Source organism: Conger conger, chromosome 2 (assembly GCF_963514075.1).
Source record: "Conger conger chromosome 2, fConCon1.1, whole genome shotgun sequence".
NCBI lineage: Eukaryota > Metazoa > Chordata > Actinopteri > Anguilliformes > Congridae > Conger > Conger conger.
Window position 1 is genome coordinate 11,119,529 of NC_083761.1, and position 12,717 is coordinate 11,132,245.

General features: G+C 43.4%; 1 protein-coding gene across 4 annotated transcripts in view; it reads left to right on the plus strand.

Moving 5' to 3' along the window:
* Positions 1-12,717, plus strand: part of LOC133121738 (histone acetyltransferase KAT6B-like) — a 39,942-nt gene that overhangs the window by 4,756 nt on the left and 22,469 nt on the right. The window lies entirely within an intron of this gene.

Below are 12,717 nucleotides of genomic sequence, written 5' to 3' on the forward strand. Positions count from 1 at the left end.
CTTTCCTGATAGTTTCAGAACATAAAATATAAATTCATTTGATAATCAACTTTCGCTACCAGTTTACTTTAGGGTTTCAGGTTAGGGTGCTCCTCCCATTTGAACTTTTGAAGGTTATATGTGCAATATCAAGTAAAAGGAATTGCAGGCATGCTGTGTGAGATTGAAGTTGGAGTTATGGTAGTGTGGCAAAGGAACAGACTAGATCAAAGGCTTGTTGAAAAACTATCATTGGGGCACAGTTGTTGCTCATTATTGATGATCCAACAGGTGCATGCATGGTTATTTAGCCTAAATATGTAACATGGGTGTGCTTACAAGGGACATTTAGCTCTGGTATATCAACTTTATTGATTATGAACTTATTTTAAGAGTTTTAAGGGATGTCGGCATATTGCCTTGTAGGGGTCCTCGCACGGGCTCCAAAACATGTAGGGGTCCTCGCACGGGCCGCCAAATAACGTAGGGATTTTACTCTCTACGAAACCGGGGCGCCAGTTAATGTTATGCAGCAGTATAACTGCAAAAAGTAATCAGTCTCATAAAATTACTGTTATCAGAAATATGTAACCACAAATTTAGTATTTTAATTAATAATTAAAATTACCAATATTAAGGATTAAACATACCGATAACCTGAAGGTTGGAAGTTCTTCGAAAGACTGCTTTAACTCGGCTCTCATGTCTATGTGATTCCAAAACGGACACCGGGGTTTAATAAAATATATTCATTAAACAACGTACAAACACATAACAGATAAACTAACGGAAATTTAGTTGGGTAAATTAGTAGGTTAAGTTAGGGCGTGTATGTGTGTGTGTGGGCGCGCGCGGGTCGCTTGAACATAGGACAGGTGGGAGTAGCTAGCTTGAGTAAGCTAGAGTTCTGGGTGTGGTAATGAGTTAGAGTTAGCTGTGAGAAGGGACTACTTGCGTAGTTTTACTCTATATATGCGCAAAAGACGGCGAATCAATTCACGTACATATATATGTAGCTAACCAAACACATTACAATGGTAGGATGGTAAATATTGAAACACAGATTCACAAAAACGTTAAGACTAAACTAAACACTGGCTATGCCTGAATGTTTGTTCTCTTACTGAGTCCATACGCATTGGATCCAAAAGACGTGCTGTCCTTGTAGGAGCCGCGATGGTGCTGTGAATGCGTGTCCTGGAGAGGTGCGCAGGCTGGAGCGTCTTAGCCGCGCGTTGTCGTCTGGTGCACTCGGTTGCTGGAAGGATGTTCGCTTGTCCTTTTTCCGGGAGGAAAGGTTTGTTGCTGTTGTTCGTTGGTGACCTTTGCAGGAGTAAACTGATGTAGCGTTCCGCGTACACCAGTTTCCACTCGCTATAGGCCACGAAGTTACCGCGAGGTAACTGGGTGTGTCCGTAGGCCTGGTAGTGCACTGTGCAGCATTCAGCCTCAGTCTCGGAGCAGATGAGCCGAAGCGAATGGCCAAAAAGGGTGCGTCGAGGAAGGGAATGAAGAAAGGGAAGAGAAGAGGCAGAAGGGAGATCCCAAGAACGTGTCTTGCTCTTATACGGGAAAGTTTATTGCTCCCACCACTACGGGATTGGCTGAACCAAGCTAGACGTCATGCGGGGTGGACATCGCGGAATTGTCCTGTGGGAATGTGGAAGTTGTAGTTCCTACAGCCTTGTTTGATGGTTTCTAGTATAATATGATGCTCTGCATTGTGTTGGGTTTATTTCAATTTTTTACTAAGCCTTCTGGCAGTTGTTTTTTCCTAACAGGCTTAGAATATCTTTGAAATTAAAGCTGATTCAGTGCCTCACAATTTGGAGAATCAAATGAAAACTGACTTTCATGTTGACAGCTTTGATGTAATTGCCTAATTATTTAGGAAGACAAGGGTTTAAAATTATGCTGTTACAAGGCACATGGTATTTGGTAATTATTTCCCCATCTGTACTGAAACTGGAATGCTTTATTACACAAATAGGCTATGATGGTAAATGGTAAATGGCAGGCATTTATATAGCGCCTTTATCCAAAGCGCTGTACAATTGATGCTTCTCCATTCACCCATTCATACACACACTCACACACCGACGGCGATTGGTTGCCATGCAAGGCCCCGACCAGCTCGTCAGGAGCATTTGGGGGTTAGGTGTCTTGCTCAGGGACACTTCGACACAGCCCGGGCGGGGGATCGAACCGGCAACCCTCCGACTGCCAGACGACTGCTCTTACTGCCTGAGCCATGTCGCCCCCTATGACTTGATAGTTAGGAACATGGCTTTTTCTTAAATGTTATTCTTACCCAACATAAAGGGCCCACTTGCCATGAGAAATTGCTCCCCCCGCCCCACAAGTCACAATGAAATGGCTATTTTCAGTTCTGAGTTCCAGAAACCTCACCTCATACTGAATAATTGCTGACGCAACAGTGTCATTGCTTGTAATTTGGTCTAGCCTACATGTGGTATTTGCCAGAAAACGTTCTGTCTTTGCTCATACAAAAAACCTGTTTGTCTTTTCCATGCGTGTTAAACTGCACACACTTGTCTATGCTGTATGAATTTGGTGATGATACATTTTCTTTCAGCACAGATTTAACTTACCCTTAGTATACTTGTGAGAATAGTTTTCCAAATTTTTGGGCGCAGTTTTCATGCTGGTTTCTTCGTTTGTGCTTCACTATATGTGACCTGCTGTATCAAAATCAGTCGTATTGACCCCAAAATGTATTTTGCTTTCTAACGTTACCAAAGTTGGCGCTCTCCAGATATCAAGGGAGTCGTGTCCCATTTGATTTTGAGTGCCACCAAACCATGTTTTTGAGAAACCGCTTGAAAGTTTCTTTGTGGGCATCATGTGAGGCTGGGAGCTACCGACACTGGGCCTACAAAACTCTTGACATTAAGACTTGCATACAATGAAAGCAAATGCACTCACATGTCAGGAACGCCTCTGATGAGGTTGTTTGCGACTGCTGAAAGGTGGCAAGCTGGCTAGCCTCCAAACAATGCACTTTCACTTTGACATCTTCCATTTTAAAAGCATAAAAACTGTATTTCTACTCTGAATTTGGCACTACGACGTGCAGATTATGAAAGCCAAGATATTGTTCTACAAAATGAAGATGTAAGCCCAAAACAGCCAAAAATGAACGTTTTTACATAAACATCGATTTATGTGAAATTGCCCGTCACGACTTGCTACTGATTATGATAGAACGGGTCACATGTTCTATAATTTCCTGAGAAGTTATTAATTCCTTAGCAAACTGTTCAAAATTTTAAAGTTTTATAGTTTATCAGTTAATTTGACATGGTCTTGGGCTACCTGTCTTTGGTTTGTGGATGGTATCTGGGGTACCCCAAGGAAGCCCACAGGAACACTGGGGGAACATGCACGCTCCACGCAGGGAGGGATCAAAGCTGGTCGGGGACTCAAACCCAGATCCACCGGATCTAACCAGTGCGTCATGAGCAGTAGCAGTTTTATGAGCTACCCATTTACTTTATGGAATGGGCCACTGTAGGTATAAAAGAGCATCCTTTGGAATTATCAAGCGAGTGCAACAGTGTAGCCTTTGCCTTCTTGTTTCAGTTGGTCAATAATACAAGAAGGTTGAAAGAAGCTGCAACAAACCTTGCTTGCTAATGTTTTGTTTTGGTGTTCTGGAGTGAATAATGAGTCCAGTAACACTTAAGTGTTTTCACTAATAACTGGGGTGTTCATCTTCATGCCAAACAGTTTCAAGGCACTGTAGTGTTTTGGAACATCCAACAGCTCTACTGTATTACAAGGTTGGGGTTAATTCCCTTTTCGCTCTATCAATTTGTGAATTCCGTGTCAGTTCATTTCCTGAACGGACTGATTTGTAATGGAATTAGCCCCAGTCCTGCTCGGAAAAGATTCGCAAAAATGATGGCTACCTCATTGCTGGAAGCGGTCAGCCTCAGACCGCTCTTGAACTGTTGTACAATATGAAATTCTATATGCAGTTTTGAAGTAAAAAAAACTAAAAACAACCAGTAACCCAGGGAATAAAGAAATCTCAAAATAATTTGGCATATTCTGTTTGTAAAACAATAATGCTTATTTCATAAAAATGTTTCTTATGTGAAGCAGCTGGTAAGCCTCGGTCATAAATTACATCTCATCATTGTGTTTTACGAGAGTTCGCCTACATGAAATAGCAGAATTTAAAGACGCAATGCAAAAATAGTGGGGAGGTTTGTGAGCGTAATGCGGCAGGTTTGTACTCTGAAATGGGTGCAGTGTGGGAGACCGACGTATTCGGGAGGGGAGTTTGACACTTTTGGAAAAGTGTTGACACTTCTGTGCCTTCCCTCTTATCTGACTAGGATACAGATATTCCTTTCCACCCCCTCGCCTGTACACCCAGCGAGGTGAACCCGAGGCATTTCCACAGAGGAGAAACCCAAATCAGCCATATGTACATCATATACTATAAGCTCAACTGCCTTCTCTCAACGCAATTCCAGCAGAAATAACCCTGTTTATCATATTGCATTTACCACTCTGCACTGGCTGCACTCAAAACACTCAGGCTACCAGAACTAGGCCTATTAGTTGATCATTTATCATAATCCAAGGACATAATGCATTGCGAAGTGTCTTGCTGATATTGGCTGGCCAGTTGGTTAAAATTGCAATTGGCTGAGCCCTAGTCATTTTTAAGAGTAATGTGAAAATGAGTCAGAACCATCAAAATAAATTGAGCTAATAAAGAAAGTGCAGCCCACCATACAACCTGCAGCCTTGCAGCAGTTAATGGAAGGAGCGTTTGCTTTTTTGGCCAATGTGCAGGCACACAATCACTCCCATCTGAGTGTGTTTATGCATACCGTTAGCTGGGTAGTGCTGTCTCCACTCTGCGAGCTGTTTTTGCTGAGGAATAAGCTTGCATTTGAGGATCTTGAGGCAGGTCTGTAAGGTGGTATTTTTGTGTAATCCTAATGGCAAGCACTGGTATTTTACCTGCACACTGCCCTCCATTAAGAGCCACAGAAGCAGAAGTGTTGTCTTTGTTTTGAAGCAGTGCTGAAGTGTGCTGGGTGTCATTTAACCGTGCTGGAGCTTCGCTGCTTCAGACGTGGGTCCCAGCTCGCCTTCGCAAACCTGCCGGCGCCAGACTGCCGTAAAATATGGGTGGAGGCTGTTGAATTTAATCTGCTGCATTCCATATGAACTCAGACTCGAAAATTGATTTGGGAAATGCAGACTTCATTCCCGAGAGACTCTGTCGTCTAGATATTGATATTTAGGTAACTGGGTTCTCGAGTCTGCTTCGACTGACTTCTTGATCGCAGGCCAGACTGTAGCCCAAATATCCCAATGAAATGTGCGTACAGAAATCGCTGCGAGATTTCCAGTGTTACAGGAGGTGTGCTTGTAATGAGATGCAAGTCTACAGCAGGGCTGCCCAATCCTGTTCCTGGAGATCTACCGTCCTGTCAGGTTTCATTCCAGCCCTAACAAAGCACTCCTCATTCTGCAGGTAGAGCTATTGTTGAGCTGATAATGAGTAGAATCAGGTGTGCCAAATTAGGGTTTGAGTGAAACCTTACAGGACTGTAAATCGCCAGGAACATGGTTTGGTAACCCGAAACTGCAGTGTTTTAGGCTAATCCGTGGATTTGGTCCATTATCTTGATCATTTTGTCATGAGGTCAGATGGATGTCATTACCATTTACTGAACGTATAAAATGTAGTCTATGTCCACATTATGCCTTCGTTGTTTGTGGAAGTATTTAGATCTCTGGCTGGATCAAATGTATACCTGAACATGGGTCATTACACTAATTGATTTGCCCGCTAGCTGCATTTAAAGAAACAAATGTTGCTGATGAGTTTGATACATTGGTTCAAATAAGAGGAAGGGCTGCCCCCGTTGGCTGCCTCTGGGCAGTAAGTTTCAGTGTTCTGAATGATTGTTATTTGTCGATCTACTCTAAGTGTGATCATTTTATCTTCTAATGAGCTGTTCACTTTAAAGCATTTTAAGGAAATGACTGTTTTTCTCCACACTGGCTGTCAAAAACCAGTTCTGTTTGTGTTCTTTTGGTTCACTAGTGTGTGGGCTTAGTGTGAGTTGGCCTGGGTGCCCAACATCATACCTTGTAATGGTGACCTTTAGCAATTGGTGAAAGAGCCCAGTTTCTTTGTAAAGGTTTGATGTAGTTGGCTTGCTGTGTTTGGTAGTATTCCTTCTGTGAATAGCATGCAGCGTTGCATTCACTTCCTCAGTAAAGAGTAAATCCTCAGTAGCTCAGTAGGATAGGCACTTGGTCTTAGATACATCCCATAGTCCGGACTGAGTTATTCCCAAATTTAACTGGATGCTCATCATTGTGGAGAGACTGGGATTGTGATTATGCTTTCCCAATTGGGGAGAATGGGAGTAAATCAATAAATAAATAAATATTTGGGATGGAAGATTAATCTGTATAGTTTGCATGTCCTCATTCACATTGGTCATATTTCACTGTCATTGTAACAGTAAAAATAATTAATCTCTGTAATAAATGTAAAGAGCAAGCATGGAGTGTTTTTTTATTTTTGTATTTTTAATTTATTATAATGTGATTGGAGACATGCAAAAACAACAATTTTTAACTCGCACCCATTTTTTATTTAGTTATTTTAGCCTTTTTTCTTTGCAGTGTACTGCTGTGAAGGGGAACCATTTGATAATCACATTTTGAGTGCAGCAGGACATTCCTGGCTCTTTGAATTGTTCATTCGATTACAGGCCTTTGGTTTCCACGCATGGAGCTTGACTGTTGCTAGGAGGTAAATTTCATTGACACGAGCGCACGATAGCATGGTGCCAGTCGTTTCACAATAAGGAGGGTCTGTCATCTTGCAGATGGTCCAGAAAGCTGGTGGAGGTTGGATGTGTGCTGATTAGCTCAATGCATTAAAAGAGGCTTTTGTGATTAATTGTGTTGTGTGGACTGGTCAGTCTGCAGCTGCTCCTGTGCCTTTATTGCGTTTCTTTTCGAGCTGGCCTGATTCACAGCGGGGACCAGACAAAATTCACACTCCTCCTTTGTCACATTTTGCAACAGGACATCGCTCAAAAATAATCAGTTTTGTTTTGTTTTTAAAGCGGGACCTGGCTTTTAGATTTGGCAATGCTTTAGAAACATCGAGGTTTGCGTGACACTGAGGAATGAACAGGGCCGGGCGAGCTTTTGGCTGGTTTTGAACCATTCATAGCAGGAAGCCACTCCATGCAGCTCCATTAAAAACAAACACCAGATCTTGTTTATAAATGTCAATGATTTACGATTTACAAATTGAAACTAATGGGAAACCAAAAGATGTGGGCAAACAATGTACGAAACCCTGGCCGTGTTCCGCGTTCGCGTCTGAGGTACGGCACCCTGCTCTGGGGCTTTGACTTACTGAGCACGATGGGCGGATCTGGATCTACCGACAGCAGATAAAATCAGCTGATGGCGTGCGATATGAGACACGATACGCGGTTCCAGTCAATCCGACAACACTGATGACATTTATGACCTTGGCACGCAGCGCTGTGCCGTAAAGAAAGCCATTTGAATATGGCTTGATAATTTCCCCATAACCTCGCAGGTGCGGCTGTATTGTAAAGCACTCCTGGAAGTGGAAAAGGGATCACAAGCGAACTGTAATCTGATCAGTGTGATTTATGGGCGGCGTGGGGAGGACAGATGCGGCCGTCTGATTAAGAAAGGGGAAGAGCCGGGTAGAAACCTGGGCTCCTGAGCTACTGCCGCTTCTCCGTGTGGGCCATCACAAAGCCCGCCTGCCCTAAATACTCCATAAGGCCTTTTTTGTTGTTTGTGTTGGAGGATTAATGTAACATGGTTAAGTGGGCTTTCCTTTTAAAGCACACAAATACGTGCCGTCTCAGTGCTAAACATCTGCCCCGAGCGCTAAGGAGCCGGCCATCCTTCTCCCCTCCTCACGCCCACCGGCTCTCTAAAGCACTAAAGCCACAGCAGAACCAGGCTGAACGGCCATTAGCGCTGGGATCACCGCTGGCCCAGTTAGGGCCCTCGCGAAGTCGTCGTTTGGACAGGAGTAGCTCTTCTGCCATCCGTCGTCTTCACGGCTCCACCAGCATCCAGTTGTCGCTATAAATCCTCAACGGTTACGAATTAATTTAGCCTAAGTGAATGTTTAAAAAATAAATTTGCCTCTGCCTTGATTGGTAATTTAACGGAACACTTTTTCCATTATCCGTCTCCAATAGATATGTGATTAACACCTTCAAATTAAGGTGTAAAAATCATTCAGCTGTGAGACTGCTCCTTTCATTTTCAAATTATATGCAAGCAGCTGACCGGCTGATTCGGTGCTGGTTTATTGCATTGATAAGCCCTCGCTGTGTTGAGTACATTTCTCCACAGGCTGCCCGAATCTGTGTGTTTCTGCTGCCTCTGAAGCCCAAGCTGCCAGCTGACTCCTAATTGGCCAGATGAAGGGATAGGCAGTCATTTCATCCCAGGGTTAAAACAAGAAAAACAGATGTGGAGTTCAATATTTAATTAGCCAGATAGCGCTGTTGGTTGGAGCGAGATTAGTCCTCAGTGCATAATACCTGTAAACATATTACAATTCAACCCCCTATTGCTTTACTTTATGCTGGTAATTGTAATAGTTTAATCTCATTGCTGTTCCCAGTTATTCTCTGTACGTATGCAGAATTAAATGGCAGGTTAATGGGAAGTAACCGTATCGTATGAGTGGGATTAGGGTGAATTGAAGAAATAAAATGTACCTAACGGTTACGTCTTGCTGTTTTATCCATGAAATCTCGCCTTGCATCTCAAATAGGCCTAATTCTTTAGACACGTTTCTGAAAGATGATTGAAACCTGCATTTAGCTTTTATAGGCACCACGGGTTAAGTTATTAGATAATAAAACTCAAAAGATTGCCTATAAGGCATTGCGTATGAGAGTAATCTGACTTGTAACGAGTACTTGCTGTGTTTTTGTGGGCCAAGCCAAACCCTTTCCTTTGGCTTCTGTTATCCAGTACTTACAGGCTTTTCCCAGAAAACCTCAAATTAAACCCAAGATCCAACAACACATGTTGCATTAAGATTTTATTCAACTCCACTTTGTGGCTTTTAAGTAAGTGCATCTCATTAGGTGCTCTTATTGACGACAGTAGTCCGTGTTACAAGGCATTAAACCATCCTTGCGATGCAATGTTGAAGCAGGGTCTTTCTGTCTGTTTGCATGGCACCCTTTTGGTTCCTGGTCAAATGTCCATTACACTGGGTCAGCCCAGCCGCCACCACTGACCTCCTGATCGTTTTCTCCCTGCATCTGATCAACCAATACTCTCCATTTTATTTCCCACCCGCTTTCATTCCCCAGGATATCGCTCCAAAGGAGTCCCTCCCCCTGGTGATCTGGCTTTTTAAATGCATGGGTAAATGGGAAGGAGAGATTAGTTGTCTGTTGGGAGTGGGACTGAGTTATGTTAGGTACTGAATTATTTGTTAACATGCATCATTACATTATTAGCTGAAGTTGAGTCAGCTCTGTTTTTGTTGAATTGAATTAGAATTAGACCTATGGTATGCATTACAGATATACTGTATTTGACACTTTCATATTAAGGTTACAGATTACAGGTTTCTCTGACTATATGCATAAACTGAAGCCATAACAAAGGCTACTCTTGTTTACTCTTGTGTCACAATAGCATAATCACAGTGTAGGTAATTAATCATGTAATTCATTTTTTAGTAATATGACTATTTTAATTTTCCTGGCTGTTTTAATGTTTCTATTTTTGTTGTGCGATGTTATTTTCTGTTCTTGAATTCCTACTGCTGTATGAAATCATTAGAATAACTATGGTGAATTGGAATACATTTCTCCTTCCAGAAATCAGGAACTGTTACCTTAGCAACAACAGAATAGAGGAGGGAAGGCTCATAATACCATCTCATGAAGAGTGCTGTTCGCGTGGAGGCTTTTAGTTAGTTCAGATGTGCTCGATCTCATAAATGTATTCTGCCCATTTCGATGGTCTCTTCGGATTGCTGCATTTTAATAAAAATCGCTGATGGACTCTGCGTGGCCATCAGGGTTTCTCGTGTCCGCATCCGACATCGTCAAACGTTTCGCCCGCCACCCCGCCAGACGGCTTAAAATAAACATAATGAGATGGCTTGGCAGTTTGTTACATTCAAGCCCGTTTGCATTCGTTTAGATGCTCTTATCCGGCGCTGCTTACAAATTGGCACTCTGGAGGCCGCAGCAGCACGGACAGCGGAATCGTCTGGAAGCGAGGCAAAGTGTCAGTGTAGAAACAGTGCTCCGGAAAATGTTGTATTCGATTTCTCAGTGCCCCGTTGAAGAAAAAAAAAAAAAAGGCTAAAACGAGCCCCAAGTAGACCCACTATAACAGTGCTTCAGATGGAGACGGTGTGTTTGAAGCTCAATAAATCCTAGTTGGGGTGAAGAGGACAGGAGAGCCTCAGTTCGGGGTGCTAGACTGCTGGTAGGTGGCTGGAGTACGCCGGTCTTGTACTGCCACTTAGGGGGGGAGGAAGTAAGAAGGAGCCGGACTGGGATTGGCAAAGGTAGTTGGCAAGTGGTCGATGTTTGGTAAGCCAGCAGTGGAGTATCTGCTCTAATACGAGCCATGACCAGTAGCCAAAGGAGGGAGAAGAGTCAAGGTCAGAATATTGTTCTTGGATTGTGATTGGATGCATTTTTGGATTGTGATTGGCTGAGCTGAGCGGTGGCATTTTCGATTCGCTGGAGAGGCCTGGTGACACTGGACATTTGAGATTATTGCGAAAAATATTATTGAGAAAGGTCTGAGCTAGGGGCTGGGATGAATTGATTGGCAAAAAATATCTGAAGGTCAATGAACGTGCAGAATGGCAGTGTGTATTATAAGTTGAGAAGCTCAACTTTGGCAAAACGGAGGTTGCAGGTTCAGCTATCAGGCAGGGCTGTGCCACTGTGCCCTTGAGCTGCCCATTTAGCTTGCTTCACTGGTTATCCAGCCGCACACGTCACTTTAGGCTTTGCAACCGACCCTGGGTTGAACCGCTATTCAAACAAATCATGTAATGTCGGAAGGTTCCGCAGCTCCGGGTCACTGCCCCCCTATCTGCAGCAGAAGGCAGATTGTAGTCCGCTGAGGTTTTTGGCAGTTTGAGATGCGCACACTGCTGTGCTATCAAGGGCACTAGACAGATACTGGATGGGTGCGGACTTGGCCTGGAGGTAATGCAGCACAGTTTTTGGCAAGGTTACTCGGCAAGTTTGAGGTGTCATTGAAGCCTGTCATGATGCATGATGAGATTTGTTTGTTAGAGGGAGGAAATGAGAGGGAGAGTGCCATCCCCGGAATAGTAATGAGAAGCCTTGCCTGTACCAGGGGGTTTTGTGTTGAGTGAGAACAGGAGGGGGCCGAGCACTGGGCCCTGGGGGACTCCAGAGAGTTAAGGAGTTAAGAACAGGGCCAGGACACAATGGGGCGTGGAGGATGAGACACTCTGGGGAAATTTGCTTTATTCGGGGATATCCAGAACCTTCATCTCAAAAGTAGGATCCAAAGTCATCTGCAAGGTATTGTCAAGGGGAATTTCGGCGAAATCAAGGGGTGGCAAGGGGCAAGCCTTGAATGGCATCAACGAACCTTTGTGACCTGTGAGTATAGGGTGTACTGTATATGTATTTTCAGTTAAAAAAATAATTTTAATGGTCTTCTTCAATGCCAAGTAGCCTATTACATAATTAGAATATGACATGACTAGATTGTCTGCCAAATAAAAGCGCATTGTGTTGGAGCTGATACAAGATTGTGATCTAATCTGTGACTATTTCCCAATAAGGTGACCATAAACGTGTAGAATGTAGTTGTCATGACAATTTTACTTTTGGTCTTTTATTGCAAGAAGAGTGTTCAGTGGTTGACAAACATGCTTTCTAGGCTACTTGTGCAGTCATTTAAGTTAAGTTGCATGTATTATTTTATTGAAATGTCCCAAAAATGTTATTCTAAAGTCACATGGGGTAAACATGAATGACAGGAAATCATTCATTAAATCATTAAAAATAAATAAATACGTATAAGAATAACAATTTGTCAAGCCATAGATCCAAGATAATCTGGTAAGCAAATTGACTTGGGTCACAGCCTCGCAAGTTTTCGGATCCGTTTGGCAGCGAGAGTTGCTTTGTGCTGCGGGCCAGTGTTACAGGCACTTTGGTAAATCAGCACCTTTTAAATGAATGGAAAATGGCTCTCCAGCGCAGAATGGCTCGTTGAGAACAATCAGAGCCTCCATTGTACCCTCCTGCATACACAGGCCACTCCTGAGGCCCTTCTGCCACCGCCATTCATCCTCAGCCTTTTCTCCGTCTTCTCTTGATAAAGGTGCCTATAATTTGCCTCCGGTTTCCCTAAGTGGGAACGTGGATGTGTGTTATGATGTTCAGAACGTGTTTAGAATGGGGGGGTGCATATTTGGGTCCGTGGGGAGTGTGTGCCCGAAGGCTCCCCTCTGAGTAGAGGCAGTGTTGTTTGTTGGTAACAGACCCTTTGAGAATTCCATCAAGCCACTGTTGAGCAATTCACTCTGAATTCTATTACTGTTCCCGGCTGGCAATATCAATTTACTGATGGCTGCGCATAGTTGGGATGATTATTTTGAGTAGCACTTTGAGGTTCAATCGATGCTCTCCA